This window comes from Solanum pennellii, chromosome 10, assembly GCF_001406875.1.
Source record: "Solanum pennellii chromosome 10, SPENNV200".
NCBI classification, from domain to species: Eukaryota; Viridiplantae; Streptophyta; class Magnoliopsida; order Solanales; family Solanaceae; genus Solanum; species Solanum pennellii.
The window spans coordinates 39,281,264-39,292,613 of NC_028646.1; the positions used below are offsets into that span (position 1 = coordinate 39,281,264).

General features: G+C 31.7%; 1 pseudogene; it reads left to right on the forward strand.

Moving 5' to 3' along the window:
• The first annotated feature begins 2,579 nt into the window (after nt 1–2,579).
• Nucleotides 2,580–4,899, forward strand: LOC114074235 (annotated as a pseudogene).
• Nucleotides 4,900–11,350: the final 6,451 nt, after the last annotated feature.

Consider the following 11,350-nt stretch of genomic DNA (forward strand, 5'->3'; position numbering starts at 1 on the left):
CTAGTCTGCCCCACGTTCCAGAGGCCCTGCACAAGCCTCTCCAAGGCTGGAACCTGCTGCCTCTCCACATGCTGTAACTGTTGAAACGTCCGTAACTGATGAAACGGCTGTAACTGCTGAAACTGCCTGTAACGGCTGAAACGCCTGCCCCTTCGTCTGCTGCCTTCTTGGACGCCTGCCCCTTTGTCTGCTGACCTTTTTGGGCTGTCTGTCCCCTTGCACAGGCTGCTGGCTGCCTAGACGGGTCGCGATCTGCCTGGGTATCTGGCGGGTCGTGACATTTGGCTATCAATTTTTGCTTGAAATTTACTATTTCTATTTGGGTATATCTTCTATTTCTTAATTCATGTAGCTAAATTTGTAGCTAGAGATGTGTGTTCGATGTGAGTTTGAAACTCAATGGATATTTGATTATTAGTTCTAAAATTGGTTGTTAAGCATAGATTTATTGTTGTCTTGAAGTTTTAATTTTAAAATCAGTAATTGCAAACATTGATTGAACTCTTAACAATATTTTGACTTGAAAAAGCAAAATAGAGTTGGGTAAGGCTTCATTAGTGAGGATTTGACGAAATGAGTCATTAAAACTAGAGATAGAATTATTGACTAATTTCTCATTTAAGGATATGAGAATGGAAATATCTACCCTTTCAAGCAATTTGTTTTTTTGTTAAGAGTCTTGGAGTTTATGAGAATCCAAGGATATACTTTTTATTTACCAAAAAATTGAACATGACAGAACATTTGACTTCTCTTTTCTATTCTATTTACTTTAAGCTTTGTCTTTCCCTTATTTCAGACAATATTTCATTGTAGACAATTTATGTATTCTTTGATTCTCCTGTATACTTAACATCGAGTCTTAGTAATTGTATTTTATTACTTTTTTATCTTCGTAAGTATGTTTGTTAGAGGTTTATCTATCCTATTGAAAAAAGTGTAAGACTTAATTTGTTTTCATTAAGATTAAGTTGTTTGAATCTAAATGTACATTGAATATTAATCTATGCATTAAGATCTACATGTTTAAATCTGAATACACATATGAATATTAAGATGTTAGATTAAAATTTTAATTCTAAATAGTTAAGAATGTTTGTTTTCTCAATATCTAAATGTATAAAATTTATCTCTATTTAAAGAATAACAATTATAAAGTTCAAATAAAATACTAAATTGATTAATATTATAGCAATAAAATATTTTAATTTTTTAATATGATAATTGGTGGTGGTGTTGGCTGATAGTAATGGTTGTAGGTAGTATCTAATTGTATATTGGTTGACAATGATAATAATTAACCGTGGTTGTTGTTTGAGTCGACTGATAATTACTAGTGGAATGATAGTAATAACTAATGATAATGGTGAATGATGATGACAATTAATGATACATAATATTGACTAATGGGGGTAATTATCGATAGTGATTAGTGGATGTATTAAAAATTGAAGGTGATGATTGCAAATAATGGCTCATAGTAATGACAATTGATTTTGGTGATTAATGGTAGTAGTGATTAGACTGAGGATGATATTAATGGATGAGAGGTGGTGATGATTAACGGTGGTCGGAGGTGATAGTTTTGGTTGAAACGGTGGTTGTGGGTGGTGGCTGAATGTACATTTAGGTAATTGTAATAACGACAATTATAACTAAGTGTCTAATGTTGAAAATAAAACAGAAAAACAATTAAAAACCTTACATTATATGTACAAGTAAAATAATTAAATATAAAAAATAATGGTAGATAAATTTTAGGAAAAACTACATAAAATGGCAAACTATATTTTATATTAAAATAATATAGCTATACTTCCTTAAATTTTTATTTTACGACTATATTTAATTAATAAATAGCAAATAAATATTAAATTATCCTAAAAAATATAGTATATGCCCCTAATTTCACGTTTATATTCCTTCAATAATAATTGTGCATGCACGCGTCACGTTTCTCTCTCTATAATCTACTCCTATATTAATTATGTTCCTATTTTAACGTTTCTCTTCATTCCATAATAATTGTGCACAGATATTATGGATGTTTCTCTCTCTATTATCTACAGCACGCCTATTGGAATTAAAGAAGCCTATTTTCACGTTAATTCCAAGAAATCCATTTTTTAGCTTCAAACTTATCTCCCAAATCCTCCCAAAATCTGATTTCACGTTTAGTCATTTTCCAAGAAATCCATTTTACAGCTTCAAACATGTCTCCCAAATCCTCCCAAAATCAGATTTACCATAAAATTCTTAATCAATTAAATCTCTATCAAGCTCCCACAAAATTAGGTTTGTATTTTTTTAAATCAAATACGCAACATTGCTTGATTTTCGGAGATATTTATGTTGTTTAGATCATGCAGGTTTCTTCAATTTTTATTAGGTTAAATTCTTTAATATTTATTTGTTTATAAATTTTAGGATCTGGGTTGTTGAATATAATGTCTAAACGAAATACCACAAGGATAATCACAAGAGGTACAAAATATACCAAAAATTTCATGGTTGAAATACCATCTTTTGATCTAGGTATAACTCAGATTAAAACACAAAATTCAGGATATACTGCTGCGATGGAATTACATAACAAGTCGAAAGATGAAATAGTAATGTCTCCTTCAAAAAGAAAAGTAGGGTCAACGGTGAAAGCGATTGAAAAAAATTGTAACAAGAGGAGGAAAGTAAAAAATGTAGTTTTGGACATGATTGGAGAACATGCAGTTAATGAAGAACAAGACGAAGTCAGTGAAGAATTAAAGGTATGTACATTTTTAATTTTTTTAATTTTTTCGAATGATTTTTGCATATGTACATGCAGTGTACTTTAATTCTATTAAGAAAGATCATGTGGAGTATATATCTTTTGATTTGTAAAATTTACTTAAATGAATATAGATTTTGATTATGATATAGTATTAATGTTGTTGAATAGTGGTAATTGTAGTTTAGATATATATGCATTTAGTTTTGCAAAAAGTACATAAGTGAATACATTTTGTATGAGAGATTTTTCTGTGAATGTAGGCAGTGATGTGATGTATGCATGTAAAAATTAGTGTATATTGTAAGAAATATCAAGATAACGTATAATAAGTCAAAAAAGAACATTAAAGCTTTTTGTACATGTGTTATAATGTAATGTAAGTCGAACAACAAAGGTTACGTTGAGTATATACCAAGAAAGTTTATTAGTAGTTTTTCCTTTTTTGAATGTGTTATGTTTTATAATTACAGGGTATCAGATTTCATGTATTGGCTCGCCCAATTAAACCCCCACACATGCATGTTTATGTGAACCATAACTAGTCACAGATTTGAAGGGGAAGCTTACATCGACCCAATTCAATCAATTTAAAGATACATGTTTTGGAGCATATACAAAAATGCACGTGTGTGGAGCGCAACCACAAATGTTTAGGTGTTTCATGGTATGTGAATTAGAGGACAGTTCCCCTGATGAATTGTTGTTTCGAATAAATCATACAACACTCCGTTTTGGTATCAAAGAATTTGCTATCATTACTGGGTTGAACTGCTTTGGTAATAAAGATGACTTTTTGTTTGATACAAGGAAGCCAAACAGATTAATCAATCAGTATTTTGAGGGTAAAAGTATTGTTACAAAAGTGGATTTGATCAGCAAGTATAAAAAAAAGGTTTGGGGTTGTGGCAATGATGATGATGTTGTTAAATTCGCTATTCTGTATTTTATTTGTACGTTCATATATTCCGGCGAGAAGAAGAGCTTATCAATTTCAAGGATACATTTTGATCTAGTTGAGAGCGGCCGGTACCATGAATACCCCTGGGGGAAATATGTTTTCTACAAATTGCTCAAAAGCGTAACAAAAAAATGAGAAGAAAAAGTATCATAGAATTGATGGTATGCCTCTAGCCATGCAAATTTGGATATATGAATGTTGTTCTGCGGTTGATTCGAATATTGCTGTAAAGAAGAACAATCGTATTCCCAGAATCGTCAATTGGATGACCAGAAGCAGCAAAAAATACATTATGAATTCCTCATGGAAGGAATGTTTAGTGATAACGGAAATCCGATAATTTAACATATTTTAATTATTCAATTGGTATAGATTTTGTTGTATTTCAATATATTTTTTAATTAGAATTATTTTTTGCGCAGTTAAAATTCAAAAACATCGAACCTTCACTTAAGGAGATTGCAATTTATCAGCTTGAATCAAAAAGTGATGCAATCACAGAGATTACCTTTCAAGATGTTGGTGACAAAGATGACGACGAAGATGATGATTTCACTTCAAAGCGTCCAAGTCATAAGCCACACAATAAAGAAAAAGGTAAATAGAAGGCATATGTTTTAAGATCCACATTGATCAAAAAGTCCAATTTGCATGCAGGTTCAAGGTTGAAAGATAAACGCCCCACAGTATTGAATGATTGTCGTAAGGCAAAGAGTACAACTTTAAATTCTGATTCAAATCCATTGGAGGATAATGTATCAGTACAGGAGTTGCATAAATGTCCTGATGATTTTGCTAACCGTACACCACCAAGGAGTTCGAAAGAACCTCAAGATAACCACATCGCATACGACGTGACGTTTGTGGAGGATATACCTCAACAAGGATCAAATTTTTTTTAAAGTATAAAACAAGTATCTTCATTCAATTTTCCTAAAAAGTATCAGATTTTAAATAGTAATGTATATTTTTCAGGGATTGCGGGATATACTTGCTAGCATTTGCCGAGTACCTAAGTGAGGGTGAAGGTATTCCAGTTCAATACCTTGATTCTAAGTTACACCGCATCAGATACGGTGCACACTTGTGGGAATATGCAATGAAAAAGATGAAAGACGGAGCTGATAGCGATAATGAGGCACCGCCAAGAAGAATGAGGATACCCGCAAGGATCGATAATAGTCAACTTGTTCTAGTGATTAGTATATTGTACTAGTTCTATTTTTTGAAATTATGGTTAAAACTAATATTTTGTTTTTTTGTCAAACATTATCAACTTTTCTTTATATTCATATATGATCACATTAGTTGTTTTAAATTTATTTCTGTGTTATTTCATAATTAATGAGATGATCATGACTTACCATGATTTGGCTTTGGCATCGGTGAATTATTCAATGGCTTATCAGCTGCAACACGAGGGGATAAACGATATTTTTGACCATGTAAAACAATTTCCTGCAAAAGAAGTATAACATATTTTCGTATCACAACTTTTTTTCACATTAAAAGTAAAAAATTAAGTGACCCCATTTTTACATGTATAAACATGGCATCCATGCACATAATGACGCGAGCCTACAAATAGTTTTAACAGTTTACATATTGAGACTCAATGTCAAAATACATATATACTTATACCAAAGAATTTGATTGAAAAATCTGTATCATGTTTAAGATTTACATAATATTCAATTCTATCTTATTTAAAAAATATTTCAAAATATTCAAAAGGCAAATAAGTCATCATTCCTTTATTCAAAATAACAAAACTTAATTACAAGAAAAATTTAATAGTCTCATGTAACAATTTGTATGCATTTCGTGTTGCGGTTCGACATGAACGCCTATTATGACCTTGTTGTCCACATGTACTACAAGAATTGGTACCCTTCCTTTTGTTCAGCTCGCTAAATGACTTTTCACGTTGCTTTTTTGGCCTTCCTGGAGGTCGCTTGAATTTTGGTGGCAACACAACTTTGGTAGCAATGTGTTCAGGTATGTTCCATTCACTTTTGTCAGGGAGAGGATATACAGGGACTTCATATGTTTTCAATATTGTTCCTCGCTTATAAAAATCTAAACAATATTCTTTCGGAAGCATGCGATTTTTATTCAACACACTCCATGCATGTGAGCACGGTATACCGTCAACTTGAAACATGTTGCAACTGCAAGTCTTTTTTTCCAAGCATACAGTATAACTCTTCCCTTCATCACTTACAGAATAAACATATCAGTTGACGGGGCAACCTATAATCAATACAGAAATTCAATTATACACTTTAGTATTAAAGCAAATATCTTTGATTACTAAAATAAATGAATACACAATCCATTGAACAAGAAATTTTTTTAATATAAATACCATCATACGCCCAGATTTTGATTCATTAAGCAAAAGCGTCTCTTGAAACTTTTTTCCAAGCAGGGTGAATGTGCATGATGCATTTTTTCGATTTGTGCAATTCCATCTAGCTAACATCAATCGCACTTGTTCAAGAAAGTCAAATATTGGTAATTCTCTTGCTGCTACTATGGTCGAATTGATACACTCTGCAATATTCGATGTCATAATCCAACCACGAGGAACTGGTGCATACAACCTTGCCCACTTCTCATATCCAACCATCTCCAAGTAATTCTTCACTCAATTGATCATTTGCTTTTCAAAAATTCTTACATACATTAGCCCACAAGTGCCATATGCAGGCGTAATGTTGGACATTGTTGTATACAATAGATACAACCTTAATTATGCTATTATGTCGGTAAGATACTACACATATTCTCTCTTTCTCCATAAGCTTCTTTGAATTGTTCAAATAACCATGTCCAAGAAGCATCGTTTTCTGAATCTATAACTTCGTATGCCAAAGGTAATATATTCCCTATTATAATATACAAAAATAGATGAATAACAAAAAAATAAAAATAAATTAAAATGTATGTATCCAAATACATGCTCCATCCATAGTGCTGGCTGATACGAATGCATCAGTGTATGCTGATTTGAGGTGGCTGGCGTCTACAACAACAATTGGCCTGCAAAGATCAAATCCCTTTATAAAAGCATCCAGCACTATAAAAACATACAAAAATTCGTCATTAGGTGTTTTGTTCATTCGTATATGCGAACCAGGATACGTCTTATCCAACGTATACAAGTATCCTGGTAGCTTTCGTAAGACGCAGCTGGTTGCCCCATGATAAATTCTAATGCCTTATCCTTTGATCGCCATGCCAACATGTAATTAATATCAATACCCAAGTCCAACTTAATGTCATCTTTAATATCATTTGGACTGTACTTCCTCTTATGATTCCTCAATTTAGGTGCTATTATTCCTCCAATCAACGAACTTGTTGCACGACAATCTGAATGCACCCCATCCTTCAAAGGACATGTATGTTCAGAGTTAAAAACTCTAATTCTGAACATTTTTGACTTGTTAATACTTGACGCTTTCATTAACCACGTGCATTCTTTAGATTGGCATACAAGAGTATAACTGCGAATACCATTTATAGTTTGATTTTAGTTTTGAGTTGCCTCTTCAAACATATATAAATAAACGTAATATGAATAAATTTAAACACAATTTACCTAATAGAGTTTGACCTCTCCACCAAGAATTTAAACCTTTTTTCGATTGAATATTTTTCCATCACATCTTTCAATGTCGACTTATCCATGTATATCTGATCCACCATTATCTCCTTTTGCGATCTGTTCGTGATTATTAAATCATTTTCAACATCAAATGCATCTACTGCTTGATCGCCAAATGCTGGTATGATTGCTAATGGATCATCCTCACTATTTAATTCTTTATTGTATTCAAGTTACAACACATCACTTTCAATAGAAGTTTCTCCAGAATCAGAATATACAATATCAATATCGTAAATACTAACACACAGGGGATATACTCCAATTTGAGTATTCATTTTTTTCAACTGAACATATAGGCGCACACCCATGCCGTTACGTATTTCCATAGGCGTGTCGTCACCTTCGATATTGTATTTAATCTTCATACACTTCTTTGTAAGATCAATGTTCAATTGTACGAAAATCACATTAACTAAATCAGAATATGAAGCATATTCCTTCAAAATAATCCCGTCAATGTTGTATTCCACATAACAATTCTCATCGCTCCATTTTCCGGAATGGGGAATCAAAACGCAGATCGTTACCATTTTTTTCCGATAGTACAATGTATAAGAACAGATTGCATATCTTCATTTTTTTATATGTTGATAAGAATCCTATTAAGGAAAGGTCAGTTACAATTTGAAAATGCCAGATTAGTGGGCTAGAAAATAGGATTTTCAGTTACATTTAAATTTCAATGTATTTTTTTTTTTAAAAAAATTTAGCCATTTTTTAAAACAAACTGTAGCTATTTTTTTTAAATATGATAAATATAATCATCTCAATCTAATAACCCTCAAACTATAGCTATTTATGTAAGTTATACTACATTTTATAATAAAATTATAAATGAACTTTGTTATTAAGTCTCCAAAGAAATTTCACTTCAAAATTAAGAATAAATATGATACAAATTTCAATTAAAGATAAAAATTATGGTGAAAAATGAATTAAAATATCATAATAAAAAAAATGGATGTACAAAGAAGGGTGCAACTGTAAAATATACGTTGCTTGGTAAAGAGAAAAAAAAAACGATAATTCTACAAGGCCACATTATTTTTTAAGTTATTTATTTTACTAAATCTTTATAATAGTGATATTTGAGCTTGTTTGCAATTAAGAATTTTTAAAGTGGACCTAGTCAATAATCTTGGGAAAATAATGGTAACTGAACCATTTAATTACGCGCAATAAATAACTACTTGATCCGAAAATGCAGATATTTTCTCTTTTATCTGTTTCGCTCAAGTTTGCATCATTTCTATTCTCTTTTGATCAGTATTTCTAGAGTAAGGTATTTTTTTTCCATTTCCATATTCTTTACGCACTTCAAGTCTATGGCATGCAATATCTTTTTATTTGTTACTTATAAGCATGCATATATATGCTAGATTCCCATGCGTTGATATTTTCTTATAATAAATTTGGATTGCTCATTTTTGGGTGGTTTTCTTCCTATCCTGAGACCTCTGATTAAGGGTGGAGGAATGAATATATTATTTATATAGGTGATAATATTAGGGATTGAGAGGTTTGAAGTTTATGCATTTCTATATAATGATGTAAAGTAATATATAATAATAATTGAATATTTAATAAATTATATGATACATGTACAAGGCATAGAAAAAAGTTAGCTTAACCCCTTCATTGTTTCCATGATGGATCTGAGTAGTAAAACGTCGTTTTTTTTCTCTCCGTTTTTAGAGTTTTTATGGGGTCTCATTCGTTGGTGAAATAATTTTCAAGTAGTTGGCATTAGGGCTTGATGACATTTTGGGTATTTTAGGGAATTCGTGTTTGATACTGAGAAGAATATTTTCCATGAAAAATATTTTCTTGAATTTTTTTTAAATATTTGGTAGGTAAGCAAGAAATTGTTATATCAAGAGCATTTATATGTAATCAAGCAAAACACTATAGGAGGGGACCTCGGGCATGGCAAGGGATGTGATGGTCATGGTACAGGGGTTGGGGGCATTAGATGGATAGAGATAGAGGTAGAGGTGAACCCATATTTTGAAGGTTTTTGGTGCATCAATATTAAGTTAACTCAAATATGACTCTAAAAATAGTGAAATAGACACTCTGGCTAGATTAGAATCCAGGCCTTGCGGGTTGATCCTTTAGCTTGTACAAGTAGCACAATGACACTCCTTTGCTTTTCATAGGTGCACTGTTAATTATATTCTACTTTCCGTCAAATTCTCAAGATAGATATAAGAACTTGTTTTCATTATTTTGATTGAACTTGTGTGTTATGTTTTAATGGTATAGAATTGGAAAATGGGAAGAATTCAACACATCCAGCTGGGAGGTCCAATGCTTATCAAAGAAATAGTAGTTGCATCTGTGTTGGCATTTGCAGCAGGTGGTGCTTTTAAGATGTGGCATTGGGATATGCAGAAAAGAACTAAGAATTTCTATCATCAACTTGATAGAGGTGAAACCACTGTTGTTGCACAAGACTATTAGCCCATCACACTAACCTTATCAATAATCATCACCTATATCCTTACTTTTTTTTTTTCTTTATTAGTATTTGTATTCGATCATGTGTATTCTGTTCTTAATTCAAATAAGTTTTCATGCAAAGGGAAATCAATTCCTACTAGATATTTTATTATTTACCACACTCAAGTTGGATACCTCGAATAAAGAATGGACCGATTTTATCTATATATCCCATCATCTCTTGATTTGTTAGATATTAATGCATCTTGTTTTCAACGATTTCACATATATATAGTTATCCTTGTTTAGTCACTAATCCTACACGGCTACACCTATTAAGATAGATGAGTATAACGAAAATGACGTTGCATAATCCTTTAGTTGATTTTTCTTTTTTCTTTTTTTTTTCAAAAAATTAAAATAAGCCATCACCATCACAACTTAGAGCTATTAGGTGTGGAGGGTTTGGCTTGATCCCTCCTATGTTTATAATTTTTCTCATAGAAGTTACACAGAATAGGGGGGTGGGGGATGGGGCATGTATCTAACTGCTGGCAATCAATAGATATTATTAGGAATAAAAAATGGAAAATACTATAAATTTATAAATCTTTCATTCTGTAAGAAGAATACAAGATTCAACTAACGAAAATAATTACATTTGTCATATCTTCTTTTTCTGCTAGGTAGTTGTCACTGTTTATCTAGTTGAAAGAGTCCTTTCACTCCTTTTTTTCGGAAGTTGTTGATAAGAGAAGTAGAATAGATACCACAGAAGTCAGCCACTTAGTTGGCTTCTTTATATCAATACGAGTTTCACTATTCAAAAATTCAAGTCATGATGACACCTACTAATAGGTAAGTTAATCTTTTTACGTATGAAACTAACTAAAAAAGGTCTAGGGAGTAGAAGAAATAGACAAGCATATTAAAAAAAGGGAAACTTTCACAAATAACCACTATAATTAAAGTTATTATTCAATTTACCTAAAGTTTCATAATTACAAACAGTAGTCAGTAGCTACAGTTGTAATAGCTTATAAAAAAGGAATTCAATTTTTTTAAAAGTAAATGACGATAATCTCGAAAGGCATAAATAACTTAATTCTCGCTCGTTATAAATCATACCCGTTATATCTTCCTCTTGCAACAGAATTGAGTACCTCCGATCCAAAATCGCCGTTGGCAACTCACTTTTCTTGTCAGATCATCGAATCGGCGTCAATTTCATCGTTGATTATACAATAGGTACATATACAATGAATCGATTCGGTTTAGGTATATAGTTTCATCTCTTTTCTGTTTGATGCTCTGGAGATTCCGTCGAATCGATTGATATTTTGGTCGAAACAACTGCATCGATTGTATAAACTGTTTAATCGAAATTCAAATCGTAATCGATAATCGAAGCTTTGATTGAATGTATGTTTCAATTGTTTCCTGTGGAGTTAGTTTGTATGAAGTGATTTAGATTTGTAAAATTGTATAAATTAGTTTTAGTTGA